At 45.7% G+C, this 20,838-nt stretch overlaps 1 long non-coding RNA gene across 1 annotated transcript in view; it reads right to left on the reverse strand.

The window, feature by feature from the left end:
- Window positions 1-3,361: 3,361 nt before the first annotated feature.
- The window catches only part of LOC116591569, a 36,615-nt gene continuing 19,138 nt past the window's right edge, over window positions 3,362-20,838 (reverse strand). Inside the window, exons 2-4 of the long non-coding RNA XR_004286055.1 lie at window positions 20,541-20,678; window positions 6,505-6,616; window positions 3,362-3,728 (exon numbers count right to left, since the gene is read on the reverse strand). This is a non-coding gene — a long non-coding RNA (uncharacterized LOC116591569). The remainder of the gene's footprint in view (window positions 3,729-6,504; window positions 6,617-20,540; window positions 20,679-20,838) is intronic.

A 20,838-nucleotide genomic window follows, 5' to 3' on the forward strand; every position in this document is an offset into this window, starting at 1 on the left:
TCTGGGCCTCAGTTTCCTCATATGTAACACAAAGGGATTGGGCTAGGTTGCCTCTAGGGTCCCATGGCATTAACATCCTATGGACAGTATCAAGGGACAAGGAAGAGACAGACACTGGGGTATCCACAAATGGAACTCTCAGGGCTACCTGAACAGAATACAGCGCAGAATTAGAACCCTTATTTCAAGACTGTAGGAACAAGCAGAAAGGCTGTCCTGCCACCATCGGCCCCGCCCACCACCATCGGCCCCGCCTCCCACAGCCTGACACAGCATCCTGACCTCACGGCCCTGAAGGTCAGAATGTGAGCCAATGGGCTCCAAGTTGGGCAACCCAATTCTGGATCAGGCGCCTCTGCCGGCTGTGTGACTGCAGGCAAAGCACTTATTTTCTTGCCGTGCATGCTTCATCTCTAATAATCTCCACCCCTCCTGCCACCTGAGGAGGCTGTGAGAATTCACTGAGTAATGCCCGGAAAGCACTTAGCTTGCACAGGGAGAAGAGTCCCACATAAGTAGGAGATGGTGGTGATTGTTGTGACAGCTGCTGGGCTCCCTGACCTCGTCCCCAGCCCTTCTTTTGCTGCTGACGGAAACTAACCTGTTTTGAGTCACCGCTGTCTTGTTCTCAAGGTTGGTTCACAGAATTCCCCTTGAGCATCATGTTCATGTCTAGCCCCATGGCCAAGTGACAAGATATCAAAGAACAAGGCTGAGAAAACGTGACGCCACGATTTCCCTGACACCTGATTCCTTTTTACCCACTAGACTAAATGTTTCATAAGGGCTGAGATATCTGGGTCACTGTGTTGCAGAAGCACAGGGGGCATCGTTTGTTAGCTTCTACTTGGCACTCCATAAAATTTGTTGAACGGGGGTGCTGACTGGCTCGGTTGGTAGAGCGTGTGACTCTTGATTTCAGGGTTGTGAGTTGGCGCCTCATGTTGGGTGTGGAGCCTACGTATTATTATTAATTTTTATTTATTATTATTATTTATTTTTAAATAAATAAGATTTTGTTGAATGAATGAATGAATGAATGGCACAAACTTCCTTTGAGTGAAAGGAAGGAAATTAATATTTTTAAATGCCCACCCTGTGCCAGGAGCATTTTATATTTTTATTTCACTTACTCCTCTCAGCATTGCTTCTCAGCCTTTTGGCAAAGATCAAGTGCACTTATTCCTCTCAGCAACCCTATGGAGTCAAAATGATTCTCCCATTTTATGGCTGGGCTAACTGAGGCTCATGTATTATGTAGCTTGCCAAGGTCTCCTGCCATGTCAGTGATAGGTGTAGAATGTAAAGTCCCCAGGACTATCGAGCTGGGTTCCACTGGGAACCACAATAACTTAAATATGGGCATGAGAAGTTGGCAACCGCCTTGAGCCAAGATAAACTGAGATACCTTCTTCAACAGGTATTTCAACCAGACCAGCCAAGCAAACAAGTTCATATGGCCCAGACGAGCTTGGGCTGCCTTAAATCCTATAGGACTTGGCTTGGTCTACCATGGACCAATAGCATAATAGCGTGGGAACGGTGTTGCCTATGAGCATTAACAAGGTTCTAAGGCAGACCCCAAGGTTGCCCGCTGTTGGTTAAAAAATAGCCCAAGTTTTCAGAGGTTCTCAAACCTTTCCGGGGAGCCAGTGGAACTTGACCTGTCCCTCCTCCCCTTTTTTCTGCCTATTTTTATCCCGGCCTTCCCACTATATCCCTACCCCAAATCACCGCTACAAGGTCCCCCTCCCCAAATATGCAGACATATAGTGTCTAATCTGTCCTTTACCAGTAAAACTCCTGGACTCCTAGAAGCCCAGTGACACTGACACAAGCCAGACATGGGCACCATGAATTCTACCAAGAACAATGGGTGGCGCTTTGCTTCGACTTCACCAAAACTCAAGAGTACAGGAAGTAACCTTTATTCTCCACTCCCTGCTGGGACATCTTCCTATGCTGGCATACCTCCTCAGCCTTGTGGATGGACCCAGACTCAGCCCCGCCATTCATGAACTTTGTTAACCTTCGTTGGTCCTTTAATATAGGAACAATAATCTCTGGTCTGCTATCAGAAGGAACATGGGTTTTTTAAAAACCTACAATGGACTGTTTGAGTGAGCAGTCTTTAAAAAAAGCTCACGAGAAGTACATATTTACTCAGGCCCGTGGCACTTGTAAAGGAATTATTGGCAGTTGAGAGGCACTGCCAGCTGAATGTCTCTCCCCAAGTATGGTGACTCCCCCTCACCTAGGGCTCCATAACTGCCAGGTGTCCTGTCAGTCAGCCAACTGCTCAGGGCTTCTCTAACTGTAGGGTGCTGGGACTGGGTGAGTTCATTGAATTCCTCTTGTTCTTCCCAGAGACCCACCTTGGTCAGCTCTTCCAACCAAGAGATGGGCTTTTATAATGTTTAGATAAAGTAGGCTCTACGCCCAGCATTCAGCCCAACGTGGGGCTTGAACTCACAACCCTGAGATCAAGAGTCAGATGCTTAACCAACTGAGGCACCCAGGCTCAGTGAGAATTCCAGGAGGGGGTTCTGGGCTCCAGGTAGACACATCTTCGGGGATGTCTTTATTAGGAAGATTTCCCCAGAGTTTTGCTCACTAAGACAAGACCTACAGGACAACTTACCTAATGGACCAAGACTTGTTTTTAACCTCTTTTTTTTTTTTTTTAAAGATTTTATTTATTTATTTGACAGACAGAGATCGTAAGTAGGCAGAGAGGCGGGCAGAGAGAGAGGAAGGGAAGCAGGCTCCCTGCTGAGCAGAGAGCCCGATGTCATCGTCGGCTTGATCCCAGACCTGAGCCAGCCGAAGGCAGAGGCTTAACCCACTGAGCCATCAAGGCACCCCTTGTTTTTAACCTCTTGAGATTACATCTCAGCTCTGTCGATTCCTACTGTATTCATTGGCTAGAGCTGCTATAAAATCTCACAGAATTAAACACATTTACATATTTACTCAAGCCTGTGGCACTTCTAAAAAAATTATTGGCAGTTGACAATGATGTGAGTGGCTTAAACAATGGAAATTTATTGTCTCACAGTTTGGGAGCTAGAAGTCCAAGGTCAAGGTGTGGTAGGTTTTATCTCTTCGGAGCACTGTCTCTTTGGCTTGCAAATGGTCATCTTCTCACTCTGTCCTCACAAGCCCTTTTCTCTATACCTGTCCCCCACCTCCACGCCCTGGGTCTGTGGGTCCAAATTTCCTCTTCCTATAAAGACACCAGTCAGATTGGATTAGGGCCCTCCCTAATGGCCTCGTTTTAACTTAATTACATTTTTCAAGGCCCTGTCTCCAAATACAGTCACATTCTGAGGTACGGAGAGATTAAGACTTCTACATATGGATATAACTCAGCCCCCTAATACCCGTCTTAGCCAAATCGTGTTCCCAACCTGTGCCTTAATTTTCCTCACCCGGAATCCATTTCCAGGCCAGTGGGCTTTCTGAGGCAAGCAGCATAGTTGTCTGCCTTCAAGAAGATCTGTGTCATGAATGTCAGAGTGGAAAGGAGGAAAGAGCCCCTCGAAGAGCTGTGCCTGAAAGGCCAGCAGCATGGGCAGAAGAACATACCCAGCCAGGGAACACTCTCTCACAGGAATTTCTCCTTACTTTGTTTGTAGATTTTGATTTAGACACTTTCAGGTGAACTCAAGCTTCTGTCATTTAAATAAAGGAGACAAATTTCTGTCTCCATAAAATATCTGATGCTGCTGAAAAAGAAAAAAAAAAAGAATTCAGAGGCCTCAGGGGATAAAGAATTGATTTAATCATGCTGTTCTGCTCATGGCGACACCATGCCCACTGCATTGCCTCACCCCAGAGGTCACTACACAAATATGTTTCTAGATGGTCTTTGTTATGTATATATCCTCATTAAATATATAGTTTTATTTTGTGGGAAGTTGTGTTTTTAATTTATGAACAGTATGTGCTAAAGAACTTCAGTTGCCTGCTTTTTTTTTTTTCCCCCCAGCTGTAAGAAAATTTGTCATATTCTGGAATGTGCCTGTAGTTCCCTGCTTCTAAGAGCTGGAAATAGTCCATAGTATTTGTCCACCACAGTTAACTTATCTATTCCCTTGGGGATGGACCACTAACTTGTCACAAACAAGGTAGAAGCAAATGGTCAGATTCCCTGTGCCAGAAATGCTCTGAGTGAGAATCCCAGGAGGGTGTTCTAGGCTCCAGGCAGACACATCTTCGCTGCACTGAGCCCTTCCAGAGTGCTCTCTGAGATGACTGGACCAAACAGAGCTAATTAATGAGGGGCTTAGTATAGTGCTACTAATTTTATTGACTATTAACAAAAGAATCCTACATGGGTACCTCAGGGTTTAACTCAGCTCTGCCAGGTACCAGAATCCTACATGGGTACCTCAGGGTGTAACTCAGTCTGGTGTGTGATCTCGTACAAGCCACATCATGTGCCTAATCTCAGGGTCCTCTTTGGCCACAGGAGTATTCCAGACAAAATCAGCTCCCAGGCCAACGCTAGTCCTTGGAGGGAGGCACCTGAGGGGCAGAGGAGGGGAAGAGAAACAGCCATGGACCCCAACTCCTGGCTTTGGAAACCTTAGCAAGTTACTGAAGAAGACAATTCCTCACCTTTCATGTGGAAACGCCTGTGTAACAGGACTCCTGTGACAACTAAATGAAATGCCATTTTTAAAGTACTTGACACTTTGGGGAGATGTTCAAGCAAATCAGTCTCTTCTCTCTTTCCTTAACTCACATTTCTTTCCCTGTGGTGGTTGTTTTCAGTTGAAGAATTCATCTTCACTCTTCTCTCTCTCTCTCCCAAGTGTAAATACACACAAAGCACACTAAACATTTTTTAAAAAACAGCTTTATTGGGGCGCCTGGGTGGCTCAGTGGGTTAAAGCCTCTGCCTTCAGCTCGGGTCCTGAGAGCCAGGGTCCTGGGATCGAGCCCTGCATGAGGCGCTCTGCTCAGCAGTGAGTCTGCTTCCCCCTCTCTCTGCCTGCCTCTCTGCCTACTTGTGATCTCTCTCTCTCTCTGTCAAATAAATATATAAAATCTTAAAAAAAGAAAACAGCTTTATTGACGTATAATTCACATACCATCAAATTCACCCTTTTCTTCAAGGATTTATTTATTCATTTGAGAATGAGAGAGTGTGAGCGAGCAGGGGGAGGGGCATATGGAGAGGGTGAGAGAGAGAACCTTCAGCAGGCTCCCCACTGAGTGCAGAGCCTGATAGCCTGACACAGGCTCCATCTCAGGACCCCTAGATCATGACCAGAGGTGAAACCAAGAATCAGATGCCCAACCGACTGGCCACCCTTCTAATGTGTTCGGTTCAGTGGTCTCTACCATATTCACAGAACTGTGCAACCATCACCACTATGTAAGCACATTTTCATTCCCCCAGAAAGAACCCCTGGACCCATTAGCAGTTCCTCCTTGCATCCTCTCCAAGTGCCTAGCAACCATTAACCTTCCTCCTGTCTACCAGCTCGGGGATCTCACGGGAACGGAATCATTCAACATACATGGTCCTTGGTGACCAGCCTCTTGCCTGTCGCACGTTTCCAGGGTTCATCCATGTTGGAGCAGGTCTCAGTACTTCATTCCTCTTCATTGCTGGAGAATATTTCACTGTGCCAGAAATGCTCTGAGAATGAGATTTTCTCATTCTCATTTTATTTATCCATTCATCCGTCAACAAAACACTTGTTACTATCTTTTTGTTCTCCTCGTGGTAGTGCATGAAGTGGTATCTCTTGAACTGCACTCATCTTAAATTATCAGCCTGATGGATTTTTGCAAACACATATGCCTATGAAATCACCACCCAAACTGAGCTCCAGAACATCTCCTTCGTCCCATCTCCCCTTTCCCACCCACTGCCACAGTCCGCAGAGTTCTGCATCATCATAGAATCGTTTTCCTATTCTTGAACTTTCTTGACATGAAATACCCTGCGGTCTGGTTTCTTTCATTCGAAAGATGTTGTGGTATCAGTCATTTCAGTTTGCTTTTATTTCAGTGTTGGATTCCATGGCAATCTCTTTCTCCACTCTCCTGTTGGTGGACATTTGTGGTGGGTTTCATTTTGGGGGGGTGGCTAGGAATATAACTGCAAAAGCAGGCTTGTACACACTTCTTTTGGAAAACACATGAACTCCTTTCTCTTAGGTGTATACCTAGGAGTGGGATTGCTGGACCCTGGGCACTCTAGCTTTACCAGATATGGCCAAGCGGTCTCCCAACAGGTCGTACCAATTTACACTCTCACCAGCAGTGCGTGAGAGTTTGCGAGTTGCCCCACGTCTTCCCCAGCACTTGAATATCTCATTCTTTGTAAGTTTTAGCCATTTTGATAGATGCGTAATGGTATCTCAGGGTCTCTTAAATTCATACCCCTCTTGTGACTAATTGAACCCCTTCTAACAGCTTTGAACACCTTTGTTCATGGCCTTTAGTCTGAAATTTAGCTAAAGGAATCTGAAAGCTAATGCTTACCTCTCCTTGCTGATTGCTGGAATTGCTGAACATTGGGTCCCCCAGTGATTCCATCCAGGGTGAGGTCTTCATATCTCAGATCCTTGACACACTCTGCTATTTGAAGTGAACACTGATATAAAATCAGTTAGTATGTGTTTATTCATTTTCGAATTATCAGATTTTACTTTCAACTCCTAGAACTCTCCTTGCAACATAAACTTAACCCAAGAGAGAGAGAAAAAGACCACTTTCAGTTCTTAAAGTAACTGAAAGAAAAAAAAATCAACCAATCTTTGCTTCAAGGCAAGGATTTAACGTTGTTTAAACAAAAGAACATTCTACTTAAAAGTTAAAGTTATAATCTAGTCTTTAATGGGTGTTTAGGCTAGTGTTTCTCTTTGGTTTTTGGTTTTGTTTTTTTAATAGAAGGCTTTTATTCTGTCCAATAGCTCAATGGAGGGAGCACTTGAAAGAGAGTTAGTTTTCAAGGTACGTTCACTCTGTCTTAGCTTAGAGTTTCTGAGGATTCCTGAGAATATCTGTATTATACAGGGTCCATGAGAAGGATATGGAATTGTGGGGGGGATTGGAAGAATGCTGGAGGAACTCCCGAGGTAGTAGGTATAAGGAGCAGTCAGGCTCCAGACCACTTCTGCTGTGTCCACCACCCAAGACTGAGGTAAGATCTCTTTTGGGTGGAAGAATTTCAGAGACTGGGTAGGAGGCAAGATACAGAGTTCCCAACTTCTCCACTCCAGGTCCCATGTAACCAGCACATTCCTACCAAGCAGTCAGTAAACTCCCATCTCCTCTGTCCAGCAAAGAGCACTGATGTTTTTGTGTTGTGATGTTGTTTTGCGATGTGATGTGTTAAGCCATGGGGCAAAGGGGTAAGCCACATGTTAGAGCCAAGAGAGCCAAAGTCATCCTACAACCTTTATCAAATATTAAAACAAATTTGAATGTGGAAAATTTCTTCTTAATAGGGAAATGGAAAATTACAGATATAGAATCATATAATCTTAGAGCTGGCAGGAACGTTGGAGGTCATCAGTTGAACTTGAGTACTTCTGGAATTCACATTACAACATCCCTGCTGTCCTCTGCATGCAGGGTCCTGAGACTGGGCCCTTTCTCTGCACCTTCAAGGAAGCTTTCCATTCCTTGCTGGATAACTGTTAGACAATTGTTCTTACACAGAACCAAACTACTCCTTCCAGAAACTTCCACCCTTCCACCCTTAAATAAGTCTATTTTAAAGCTATAAGCCTCATCTCCTTTGAGAGTACTTCCCACCTCCAGGTTAAGCATCCTCTGTTCCTCCAAATAATGCATTCTAAAACATAGCCATGGACAGGCATCAAATCCACTGGAGTGGGGCTTTCCTAATGTTTCTTTCTCTCATCTTGAAGACCACCAGATCCATGTCAAGAAATGGGGCAAGGAACCCACTTTTGGGGATTCACCCAAAGGTACAGGGAGGATTCTGAGAGCTGTGAGACTTACATTGCGGTATAGTAGGATTCCTTTTTTTTTTTTTTTTTAAGTTTTTAGCAAGTTGGGCTATTTTTAGGAAATGTGTGACACTATTGACCCATTCTGGAACAAGCTCAAGCAGTTTTCCCAAGAGAGGCGTGGATTCGTACTAGTCCAGTCTCATACTCAAACTCGCTATCCTCCAGACATCAAAGAGGATACCAGAAGAGCCCTTTCAGGAAACTACTGGAGCTGGAATTTCCTTAGTCCTTTGTTTCATCCACCTGAGCAAAGTGACCCAGACCAGTGCAGGTGAGGAAAAGGATGTGGACACTTTGGAGCAAGAGTTGGATACAAACAACGTTCCATGTTCAACTGGCTGCTTCACCATCCCATCCCCCACAACCAGAACCCCAGCTGGTGATATGTTTGTGAGCATGTGTGCAAGTGTGTTATAGACACCTACATCCACAAGTGCACACACACACACACACACACACACATCTTCAAGGCCGTTCCTTTCAGCACGTGCCTCCCTTGATTCAGCAGCCCATCAGGGACAGGAAATAAAAACCAGGTCATAACAGAAGAATCCTGGCTTCTCCTTGGAGGCTGAAGGATTTTATGGTACAGGCAATTTTGCCAGCCAGCAAAACAAAACAAAGGTCTTACTTGGTTTATCAAACCCAGGTTACACCCATTGTTCAGTGGGCCAAGCAGTGTTAATCAGTACCTAGACCTTTGAATAGAATCTTTACCAAATAAATCTGTGTAGATATTCTTGCTACATAATGATAAAAGTGCTATTCTGGGAGGAAGCGAAATCACTAAGATTTTAGGCAATAATCTCTCCTTGCCTGTATAAAATGGGAAGTAATACCCGCCACGGAAATATAAAGGCAGGGAAACCCATAACTGAATGATAAAATCCTTTACCAAAATAGTGCCAAATGGGGCTTTCTGGAAAGAAAGCACTGTAATTGAAAGTCCTAGGAGAATCCTGTCTCCTGAGCTCCTTTTTGCATGCCCATACAAGCACTCAAGGGGAAAACTGTGGTTTTGAAACCAAAGTATCCCATACAAAAACAATCATATGTCAAAATTCGAGAATGCAAAAGAATTCTAATTACAACACCATGAGGAAGAGTTATGAAATACCAATAATGGTTGATAAATGCTCAACCTATTCAGGGAAACCAAACAAACCTTTGGCCAGAATCATGGACATGAACAAGGTCACCATCAGGGTGATAAAGGCTCAGAACACCCTCTGGGGGGTGGGTAATTAGAGAACCTGGAGTCTCCCCTTTGATAAACGCTGTTCTCTGAGAAGCCCAGCTTGACAGGGAGCTGGAAATAATCAGCCAGTGTTTTGGAAAGGGCTCTCCTAGATCCTCTCGGGTCCTCAGCAGCCCATTCTACCCGCCTCCCATCTTCTCTCCTGGTTGTCAAAACAAGTCAGTGGGAGAGGCGTTCTCAGGAATGCCTGATGCTTTGTTTAATATGGAAGATGAGCCTCCCCACGGCCTGGGAAGAAATGAAGACACAGATTTACTCCGCAACCCTTACAACACAAACTCCAAGGGAAGGGACCGTTTAACAGGGCGCATCAGAGTTGTGGCTCCTTCAGCAAGTGAGTGCCTGAACTTAACTCACAGGCATCCGAAGGGTTAAGTCGCCTGGGTGAACTGTGATTCCGTCTGAGCTGTTCTCTCTCATTCTCTTCCTCTAAGGATCTTATTAAGATGGGAACTGTTTACCCACCGCTTAGAGAAGGAGGGTGGGAACTGATTCATACAGTCACTACCCTCCGTAGGGGTGATGGAATTTTTAAAGGATTAGCATATAGTGAAATCCTACTGCACCTAACCAGGCTCTTCACTCTGAATCTCAGCCTCTAGAATGACTGCTGTCGGATCTTACTCTCTGAAAGTCCATTTCCTCACCTATAAAATGGGGCTAGACTGACCTCCGAATGATGGCAAGGATTAAATCAGTGAAATTAAAATGTCATTGCAGCACCTGGTACCTGGCATCCAGGAAACAGGAGTCATTATTATTGTAATTGCCTTTTCATGGCTGACTCATTCATAAGCTCTATGAATTTTGTGCAGGAGAATCAATAATGAAAATCAATTATTGTATAGGGAGGCTGTAAGCTTTCAGGTGATAGAAAAATAGTTTAGTAATAAAGTGAGGAAATCCATCTGATTTTTACCCCTAAGATTAATTTTTTTTTTTTTTTTTTTTTTAGCTATGTCTATTTTATCAGCGATTTACCCCTGAGATTCTGAACAGACATTCTCCTGCAAGGTCCAGCTAGTACGTCTCTACTACAAAACAACAGAAAGGCCTCGGTTTTCAGCCAGGCAGACCCAAGTCTGCAGTTACAGCAGCACTGCTCTGTCATCATGGGATCATGCAAAAGTTACTCAGAAAATGATATGTAAAGTTGATAAAGCATTTACATGTTTTGACAGTTTTATAATGCCATGTTTTCTTTTGATAGTCAATGGTATTTTAAAGATTTTATTTATTTACTTGACAGACAGAGATCACAAGTACGTAGAGAGGCAGGCAGAGAGAGAGAGGAGGAAGCAGGCTACCCATGGAGCAGAGGGCCCGATGCGGGGCTCGATCCCAGGACCCTGGGATCATGACCGAAGCCAAAGGCAGAGGTCTTAACCCAGTGAGCCACCCAGGCGCCTCTAGTCAATGGTATTTTAATAGCAAGATCTTGCGCTTAAAAAAAAATAGATAATAGAAGCAGTTTCAAATTTGGGGTTTTATTTTTATTTTTTAAAAGACTTTATTTTTCTAAATACTCTCTACACCCAACATGGGGCCTGAACTCACAACCCTAAGATCAAAAGTCGCATGCTCCGCTAACTGAGCCGTCCAGGTGTCCAGTTTTGTTTTTTTTTAATTGGAGAACTATAGGGGCACCTGGTTGATTCAGTCAGTAGGGCACATGGTTCTTGATCTCAGGTTGGTGAGTTCAAGCCTCATGTTGTGTGTGGAAATTACTTAAAAATAAAATCTTATTTATGTATTTATTTACTTAAGTATCTGAGAGAGGGGGAGAATGTGAGCAGGAAGTGGGGAGGGGCAGAGGGAGAGGGAATGAGAGAATCTGAAGCAGACTCCCGGATGAGTGCAGAGCCCAACATGGGGCTCGATTCCCCCAACCCTGAGATCATGGCTTGAGCTGAATCCAAGAGTCAGCTCTCAACCAAATGAGCCACCCAGGAGCCCCAAAAATAAAATCTTAAAAAAAAAAAATTAGAGAACTATATTGCATGGTTTGGAAAGCGGAAGAGAGAGAAGAAGATTCATAATTTAAGCCTCTGAACACCGTCACCATCTCTATTGTGGAGTCTCTTGTGTTGAAAGCACTGTCGGGACCACAGTATCAGCTTTCTTACCTCTATTTCCTTCTCCACACTCTCTGCTGTTTTACTGGGTTGTAATCAGACTCATACGCACACACAATACACAGACACATATAACACATACAACATACACAGCAGAAAAAGGCAAAATGTATAGACTTCAAGGATTCTATCAAATGAACCTACACTGCTTTAGAGCCCTTATCAACCTTCAATGTGCTCAAGGAACATCTGGTTTTTGGCGAATGTGGTGGATATTATGAGGAAGGAACCTGGAGAGACTTCAGAGAATCTTAACTCTCTCCCTGCTGATATTTAACCCCCTTGGGTCTTCACATCTGGATTCATGGTACCATTAAATGTTATCCATTCATTCTCTACCAAACACCCGAGGAAGGGTGACCCCCCCAAATGGGAGGAATATATAAGTCGGTCATGGGAAAACATCGGATGTGCCTAGTACTTTTCTATTTGGAAAGCCAAATATGAACGTGGACCCTGACAGAATTAAAGGAAAATAAACTCCACAGAAATACACCATTTTTCTGAAATATCAGGGAAGAGGATAGTTAGTGAAAAAAGGTGACGACCTCTCCTGACACTGCTTCACACAGAAGATAACAAACCTGGAAACTCTTTGCCCTGAGATGGGCTAAATGCTGACAGGTGATAAAAATCCAAATATAAATCCAAAGAGGTTCAAGCATGGAAGGCCAGTGGCGGTGTCATCTGATAAAATACAAGCCACCTAAGTTAGATTTTAATGTCAGATAAACCACGAATAGTTATTTAGTGTAAGTATATCCCATGCATTCTTTGGGATATACTTACACTAAAAATGTATTTGTGGCTTATCTGAAATTACAACTTAACTGGGTATCCTATATTTTGATTTGCTAATTCCAGCAGTCCTATTTGAAAAGGGAAAGCTAGGCAGAAGGAAAAAGAGGCAGAGGTTCTGAGCAATAAAATTAAGTAAAGTGATAGCAAAATGTGAAAGATTTAAAAAAAAAAAAAAGTTTGGGTCTCCGTTATGAATAGCAGAGCTATCAATGTTTACCAAAAGAATGAGAAGGGTGTCCCAATCGAGCCTCTAAAATTTAGACTATTTCCTGTCATGAAGGGCAATTGTGTCTCCCCATCAGAGTCTCCCAGAGGACTTTTCAGCAAGAAAACCCAGGCCTCGCAGATGGAGGTGGAGGTCAGCATTGGAACACTGGTGTTCATGTTCCTCCCCGCCCCCTACCCGTCTCTACCTTCTCAGAGGTCAACCCCTAATTCTGAGGGTGCCTGTACAACCTGGTCCTGCCCTCAATTCACAAGATCCTACTAAGCACGGGGTACGAGGTAAACATGAGCAGGACCAGGACCCAGGGAAAGCACTGGATATATGTAAGTTGTTGAAGGAGTACCTAAATCAACTCATTCTCTTCAAAGGCCCATTCTCCCCTCCACTCTCATTGCTTTAGGTGTCTGTCTTCCTTGTAAAATCACCTTCACTTCCCTCTACCTCGTGCTCTAATTAGACCTGCACCTTGACCCAGATAAATGAATAAATGTTGGGCCACGGGGACAGGATGAAATTTTGTTCACAGGCCCACCTAAAACTGTATACTCTTCAAAAGCAACAACCATTAACTGCTTGCCTTTAAGAGCTTCTGATCTCTCGTGACATATTGTGGTGACTTCGGTCACTTGGGGAGAGGGGTTTTCCCCGTGGTAGTCACATGGAAGAAATCATCTTTAAAAAGGAATCCTGGGCCAATGGATGAGTAGGGAACATGTCCAGAATACAGCCTGACTCAGGCCGATTCTCTGTCCAGGAGGGAGCTGGCCTGTGAAATTGGATGGGGGAGGAAATTTGTCCCTGGGAGGGACCCCTCACCATGGCATGCAGGGACCCAGGGAGACAGGAATGCTCCTGAGGCTGGGGGACCTGTGCAAACGTGGGGCCCCCAGGAGACTTGGCCACAATTCATTTCCCTCTACCTCCACTCTGTGTTACCGTGAGTCCCGCCAAAGCTTGCTGAATAACTGTTCCATCTGAAGGAGCAAGGTGTCCCCAGTTGTTTGTGATTCAGGAATTCCTACTGTTTTTGTTCTCCCATTGTAAATTTATCAGCTTATTGAATGAGACACACCAGTTAGTTCATTGATGTGGGAAGATTTCCACCGACAGCCACAACTACAGACATAGGATGGCAAGGTCACAGAATCCGTTTACTCCCAGGGAGTTTTTAAAAATCTAATTCGTTCTCTGCTCCCTTCGATGCCTTGTCTGTGACAGGTGCTTAGCAGATACTAGCTGAACGACTGCATGAATCAATGAACAAGCAAATAGCAGACGTTGAAATCTTCTTAGACGCATGAAGAATGGAACTTGAGACCAGGCCACATGCCGCCGTGGGAAAAGCCCCAGAGCAGTCACAGCTTTACCACATACTGGTCTTGTGATTAGGTCAAGTCACTTAAACTCCATGACCTTCAGCTTCTGAGGCTATAAACAGAAATAATCTCCCGCCTTAATAAGAGGTTTCAAGTGAGATTTCGTATCTGAAAGTGGCTGTTATGTGGATCTAAGATCTTCAGATAGGATTCAAAACCCAGTTCTCTCTACCTGCAGCTAGGGATCTTGCTCAAGTGAATGAACCTACCCAGGCCTCAGACTTCTCATCTACAAAATGGGAATAATAATCACACCAACTTCACTGAATTGTCCTTAAGCTGAAATGACCATACGTACCCAAACGACCCCACAGATGGGGTGAGCTCATGCTAGTTTGTCTTCTTTGGGTTCCCATTCTCTGCATATTTTCTAAATGGGTTATTATTCTGCATTGCTCAGACTTATTCTCTTCCAAGCCACCAGCTGGTAAGTAAATTAATTAGGTGATAAGTGATTCCCTTTTTATTATTATTATCATTTTGATGATGATGATTAAAGCAGGCAGCTGTCTGATTGGCCACAGGTCCTGCAAGCAAAGCAGTCACAGTGGTATCTCAGGGTTGTTTCCTTATCAAGAACCTGCCACCCAGGTGTTTCCTCATCTCAGGACCCACCCTCTAGATTTCCTTAAATTGTGTCTTTCTTAGAAGACCCACCCATCAGAGCTGAGCTTTGAAGGAACTGACAGTGCGTGAGGAAGTACTTCACCGATGATGGCCTTGGCCACTTTGTGGGAAACTCGGTCACCTCTTCCCTGACTCCTCCTCACCCCCAAATCCTCAGGCAGCAGCTAAAGAATTCAGCAAGACGTCTACTAGAAGCAACCATTAACCTAGTTTTCATTGTCTCTAAGACCTGCCTGGCTACACCAGATAGGAATCTGGGTGGGATTTTTTTTGTTGTTGTTTCATTTTTCATTTTTTAAAAGAAAATCATTTTAAAAGAGTGCTGAAGAGTGTGCTGATCTACACTGGTCATCTCTCTTCTTAAGCCACCATATCAACTTGCCAATTCTCTTGTTCTGATTGCTTTACGCACCCCCCCCCCCTTTGAAAGGCATCACAAAAGGTGCTTTCTCTGTCAATGCCAGGTTTGAAGCCCTCACCATCTAAAACCCCCCAGAGTCCCTTACACCTCTGTGCTAGTGACAACACGCTGGGACCTTTAATCCCAAAACCCTGGGTCAAGGTCTCCGGTCCCTTATCACTTGTTTTCATGGACGCTAAACGCATCTGTTTGGTATGTGAAGAGATTTTTTAACTCCTTTCACAAAGTCTAGTGCTTGAGACAAAGTCAGCCCAGGCTCTGCACTTTGTCATTATTTCAGCAACTCTCTTGCTTGATATTAAAAATAGCTTTGTCTGGTCCATCAAGATCAGACCCAGGAGACAGGCGCCTGCTATTCTAATCTCGGCTTCACAAATAGCTCTCTATGGGCTCAAGCATCTATCAACACTTCCAGGGGTCTCCAGTCATAAAACAGGGCCAGGCCTTGGTACCTATAAAGGTAGGCTCTGCTTGACTCTCCTGAGCCATCCAGGAAGTCAACGTGAGGCCTACACAGTCCTGTTCCCACCACGGACCACCAACTGTGGCTTGAAACTGGGAAGCAGTTAAGAGCATCCCCCACACTTAGGGTTTCCCGCATTTCCCAGGCCAGAACCTACAAAAGCCTCCCTCAAACAACGTTAGTAAACAGGCTGCCCATCCCCCCCTTCCCCTCACCTCCTCCCAGGCTGCCACCCCAACCCCCTCCCCCAAGCCCATCTTGTACTCTGTGAAAGACCAAAGACCCTGCCGTTGCCAGGGGAACCAAGCCTTTTATTCCATCCCAGTGGCTGGCTGGTTGAGGCTGAGGAGTGAGGTAACAACCGGTGCCCAGGTCTTTGGAAGCCCCCCAGTGGACCCCTTTTTTTCTCAAGGGGGGAGGGATGGACTGCACCCCCAGTGCCTTTTCACCCAACCCCAGCTGGGTGGGACAGAGCCCTTGGGCTCTCAGGAGCTTCCTGGCTGTGAGCTCGGGGGAGATCAGTGCTCCCAAGGCCCTCCTCTGGCCCTGGCCCTTTCCAGAGGACAATAGCCTCCATGCAAGGGAAAATTCCATCGCCCAGGGTTCAAGTCTCCAAGGAGTTGCTGGGGCCTCTGTTTAGCCTGGAGTGGGCTCTGAGGAGCCGCTGCAGCTGCCCGGCTTGTTTTCCCCCTTGCTGTGTTTTATTTTTAACCCCTGAGCTGCCAAGGATTGTTTTTCCCCAGTCAGCGCCTGGGAACTGAGAGAGGAAAGAAATAAGGCTTTGTTCCCTTTGGGGAACTAATTGGGAGAGACAGGCATTATAGCCAGCTCAGCCCCATTAGGGTGTGAGGCTCCCACCCCTGCACGCACATGGTCCCCCCAGCCCATGCCCTGGAGGCTGGGAGAGGGGGTGCCGCGACCCAGGCCTAGGGGCTAGGGCAGAAGCAAGCCCCACTTCAAGGCCTTGGAAGCAGCCAAGAGCCTTGTTTTTGAACACAGAAGACGTTCAGGATAGAGGGGTATTGGGAACTGAAAATGTCTACTCATTCCCATTTCAAACCCCCAAACCAACTCCCACTTTTCTCTCTGCTGTCTCTCCCCAGATTGGCATAAGAAACTTCAGAAAGGAAAGTGAGAGACCCTGGAGAAAGCAGAAAAAAAAGGAAAATCAGGACACGATGCTTTTAAATCCTAGGTTCATCAATGGGGAACACCTAGCAGTCCCACTTTGAAGTTTACCAAAAATTCTTTTCACTCAGGAATTTAGTTTCATGGCAAATCCAAATCAATGAAAATTTGGCCCATTGTCATTTTCTGTTAATATGGAATGGATCCCAAGGAGGGATCCATAAAAAAATTTAAGGCTTATCTTGATTCCCTTGAGAAATAGAGCACTTTCTTTTTTTCTTTTTCTTGGGGGCGGGGTCATAATTGTTTGTATTTGTTGAATACCAGCTTTGTGCCACAGGAGGTGGGGGCCATTTTATTGAGATATAACTGACATCAGAACAAATTTCTAAGAAACCCTCCACCCCCTCCACTCACAGCAAGCCAACTATGACCCATCCCCATACATTCCAGCAGGCACAGCTCCTCCAACCACCAAAAGTAGCTGAGAAAAGAAAATGCTGTGGTTGCAAGCCCAACACAAGCCAGGCCTAAGTGTTGGCCAGACGCAGTGGAGAGGCCGGCGAAGAGTGTCCCTGTACCTGAGCAAACCTGCTTCACTCCGCGGCAGAGCGACCCTGACCCCGCTGTGTCTGCAGCCAGGGAAGCGGATGGAGCCGAAAGGTCGGTGCTGATGTGGGAGGAATGCAGATCAGTGCCTCATGCACAGACACATACCCCAGAAATAACAATTTTATGAAAACTTGGGTCTCGTTAACTTCACACATGGCAGCTGTGGCTCTGGCTTCCCCCGTTCAGTCCTGCTGACTCAGGGTCCCACACTGTGCATGACCCAGCCTTCCTCCGGTGTAGCAAGACCACATTTTAGGAATGCAGAATGAAGCAACTCCCAGCTCAGGAAGAGAGTGTCGTGCCTGATAGAGGTGGGGCTTAACCATCCCCCAGGAAGTTCCCAGCATCCAGACAAAGGCCTTGGGAGTGAGAGCAGCAGTTGAAGGGGTGAGTCAAGCGGAGACCCTGTGCCCCTAAGCCTGGCTGAGATTCCCCTCACATCCTTCCATAGTCCCTGTCTTCGTCAGGCTCGCTTACACAGAGCCCGAGCCCCGGAGATTCTGCACCCTCATCTGTATTCTCCATAACAATATCCATAGCCACAGAGCCCACTACACCCCTCACTCAATGTTTCTGAGGGGCGGGCACTGCTCATAAGCCTGAACAAGACCATCTCAGACAGCCTGTCTGGAAAGGCCCCCTAGACCCCAGCAGTACTGACTATGCATTTGGACCATCTATATATTTTTTTTCATCTCTTCTTAAGCACCTGGGTGGCTCGTTCGTTGGGCATCTGTCTCTGGCTCAGATCATGATCCCAGGGTCCTGGGATCTAGCCCCGCATAGGGCTCCCCACTCAGGGGGAAGCCTGCTTCTCTCCCTCCCACTCCCCCTGCTTGTGTTCCCTCTCTTGCTGTGTTTCTTTCTGTCAAATGAATAAATAAAATCTTTAAGAAAAAAAAAACAGGCAAACTACTGGCCATTGAGGGGCTGACCAAAGATAAAACCTCAATGCCGCCATTTTCGCAACAAAGCCCACGGTTGGTGCCAAATTCTCGAATTGAATAGAAAGGAGGAAAGCTAACCAACACATCAGAATAATCATAACTAACATGTACAGAGGGGTGGCACACCAAGACTGTCCTGGATGCTTTCTGTGTTTTAACTGATTTTCATCTCTATAACCCTATATTATAACCTATATTATTGTTTTCCTATTGTGTGACTGAGGAGAGCAAAGCAAGTTTGTAAAGCAGGTGATCCCAAGTATAGCCGCTACTGCCTCCTCAAGAAAGCCCCACCAGGAAGCCTGAGCTATGTGCCCAGGTCCCTCCCAGCAAGCCTGTGTCTCTGCTGCACCTGTCACCAGGCTTCTCTACAGGAAGAAAGATGTATGGGGCCCCTCCAGAAGCTGAAGGAGATGGGTGTGTGGTTTAACCAGACAAATGTGGCTGGGGAGCCAGGAGACCTGGGGTCCCATCCGCCTCAGCCTTTATCCATAGGAGTACCCCCCTCCCTTCTAGCTCTTAAGCTGCACACCCGTCCTCCCAGCCCTCCGAGGCTCCCACCTGCCCTCAGACGCTAGGAAGAACAGTGACAGGCAGCACGTGTCGGCGCAAGGATGGCCCCAGACAGCAGCAACCTGACAAAGAACCACCCGCCTCACACGTGAGCCTTACAGTGCACTTTTCAGTGTTTTGGGAACTATGTGTTCTTTTGAACCGTGTCTGTTTGGGCCATGAGTAAGTACTGGGGGAGAGGGGACGGGTGCCTTTTTCCAGTTAATGAAGAGGGTTTCATGGAAGAAGAAGATTTTCTTAGTCACACTTCCTGTTTCACAGCGACCTTTTAAAAGGAAACCCACAAATAAAGCCGTGCCAAGGCCTGCTTATAAGATCTACCCACAGGTATAATAGAGATGATCTAAATAAAGACCACAGTGGGCCAAGCTTACCCTGAATTAGTGGAAATAGTAAGACAGTAAGGAGACCTGATAGACTGAGGTCGAGGGGCTAGCAGTGCTCCATAAACTGCAAAAAATAACGTCTAAGAGACTTGCCTGAGTGTCCAACAGGGATCCGAGCAAGGAGGCAGAAAAGCCACATGGCGCTCTTCTCACTGTTCTCCGTGTACTTAGGGCTTAGCCTCCTGTTATATAACAGAGGCTCAAGAAACTGAGAGATGCTCAGAGTGATTTCAAAAGAAGCGTGACGACTGGGTGGTAAGATTAGTTATGGGGATCGAGCTTATTTAGCCTGGCAAGGAAAGAACCAAGAGATTACTGGAGAAGTATAACGTTGGCCAGCCCAAGTCGTCTGACAGGCAATGGCAGAGGTGCATTCCTGAGCGCAGGTGCACGGGCCCAGACAGGAGTGTCCACGTGGAATGTTCAAGAACATACTGGAGATGACTGGAGTGTGGGGCAGGTTACCAAGGCCAGGGACCGCCTCACCTTCTCCTGGAGAGTTGACTGCCTCACCTTCTCTGGAGAGTCGGACAATCGGATTTCAGAGGCTGAGTCTTGATGGGTTGAAGGGGACCAACTACCATCAACGTTTACATCTAGTCAAGGACAACCCCACAGAGATTTTAGGCTTGGAAAGCTTTGCTCTACTTTAAAGCAGGAGGCCTGGAATTGCACTCAAATTAAAAAATCAGGGAAAGGAGGCAGTGAGAACTTTACAAAACTGGAGCGGGGAGGAGGTGGAGGAGATGGCAGGCAACGACCCAGAGAGCACCTAAGAGTTACAGGGTTTGTTTGGTGGTTGATTTGGGGGTTTTGGTTGGTCAGGGTTTTTTGGTTTTTTGGGTTTTTTGTTGTTGTTGTTGTTGTTGTTGTTTGTTTTGTTTTTTGGTTAAAATTTTAAAAGGACATTTTATTTTATTTTCCAGATAGGTAATATAATCACATGGTCAGAAATAAAAACATAGGGGCACCTGGGTGACTCAGTGGACTCAGTGGGTTAAAGCTTCTGCCTTCAGCTTAGGTCAGGATCCCAGGGTCCTACTTGTGATCTCTCTCTCTGTCAAATAAATAAATAAAATATTTTTTAAAAAAAAGAAAAGAAAAGAAATAAAAACATAGAGGGTCACCTGGGTGTCTCAGTCGATTAAGCTCCTGGCTCTTGATTTTGGCTCAGGTCATGATCTCAGGGTCATGAGATGGAGCCTCACGGCAGGCTCTGCATTGGGTGTGGTGCCTGCTTGAGATTCTCTCTCTCCCTCTCCCTCTGCCTTTTCTCCCCCACTCTCTCTCCCTCTCTAGAAAAAGAAAAGAAAAGAAAAAAAGAAGTGAAAGCACAGAAGGTGATAGGTCATGCCTCATTCCTATCTTGTTGCCCATCTGTCTAGTTCTTAAGCCCATATCCCCATCTTTATTCATTTCTTACATATTTCACTTGTGTAGTTACAAGCAAATATGATCACAGATCATTGCCCTTTACATTCTTTTTTTTCCCCCATTCAGGTAGCGTAACAGCATAACATAACATATATACACGATATTGTGCCCCAGGCTTTTACACCCAACAAAGTATTCCAGAATTCTTACCCTGTCAGTAGGTAGAGAGTTTTCTGATGCCTTTCTGCACAGGGAGAGAGAGCGAGAGCCCTGAGGTGCTTCTGACTGGAATGCCTCAGAGTTTCTTCCCAGCCAGCTTCCATGTTTCTCTCCCATCCAAGTCCATACCTAGAATTTTCACCCAAATCCAGAGTTATTTCGAAATCCTCCGCCTGCCTCAAGTGTCCCTCAACCCATCTGTCCACCCCCTGAGTTTTGCACTCAGGCACCATATCCAGCAAGCTTCCTATAAAACTTGGAAGTCTGTTTGACAGAGAAGAAAATGATG

The sequence above is a fragment of the Mustela erminea genome, chromosome 5 (assembly GCF_009829155.1).
Source record: "Mustela erminea isolate mMusErm1 chromosome 5, mMusErm1.Pri, whole genome shotgun sequence".
Lineage (NCBI taxonomy): Eukaryota > Metazoa > Chordata > Mammalia > Carnivora > Mustelidae > Mustela > Mustela erminea.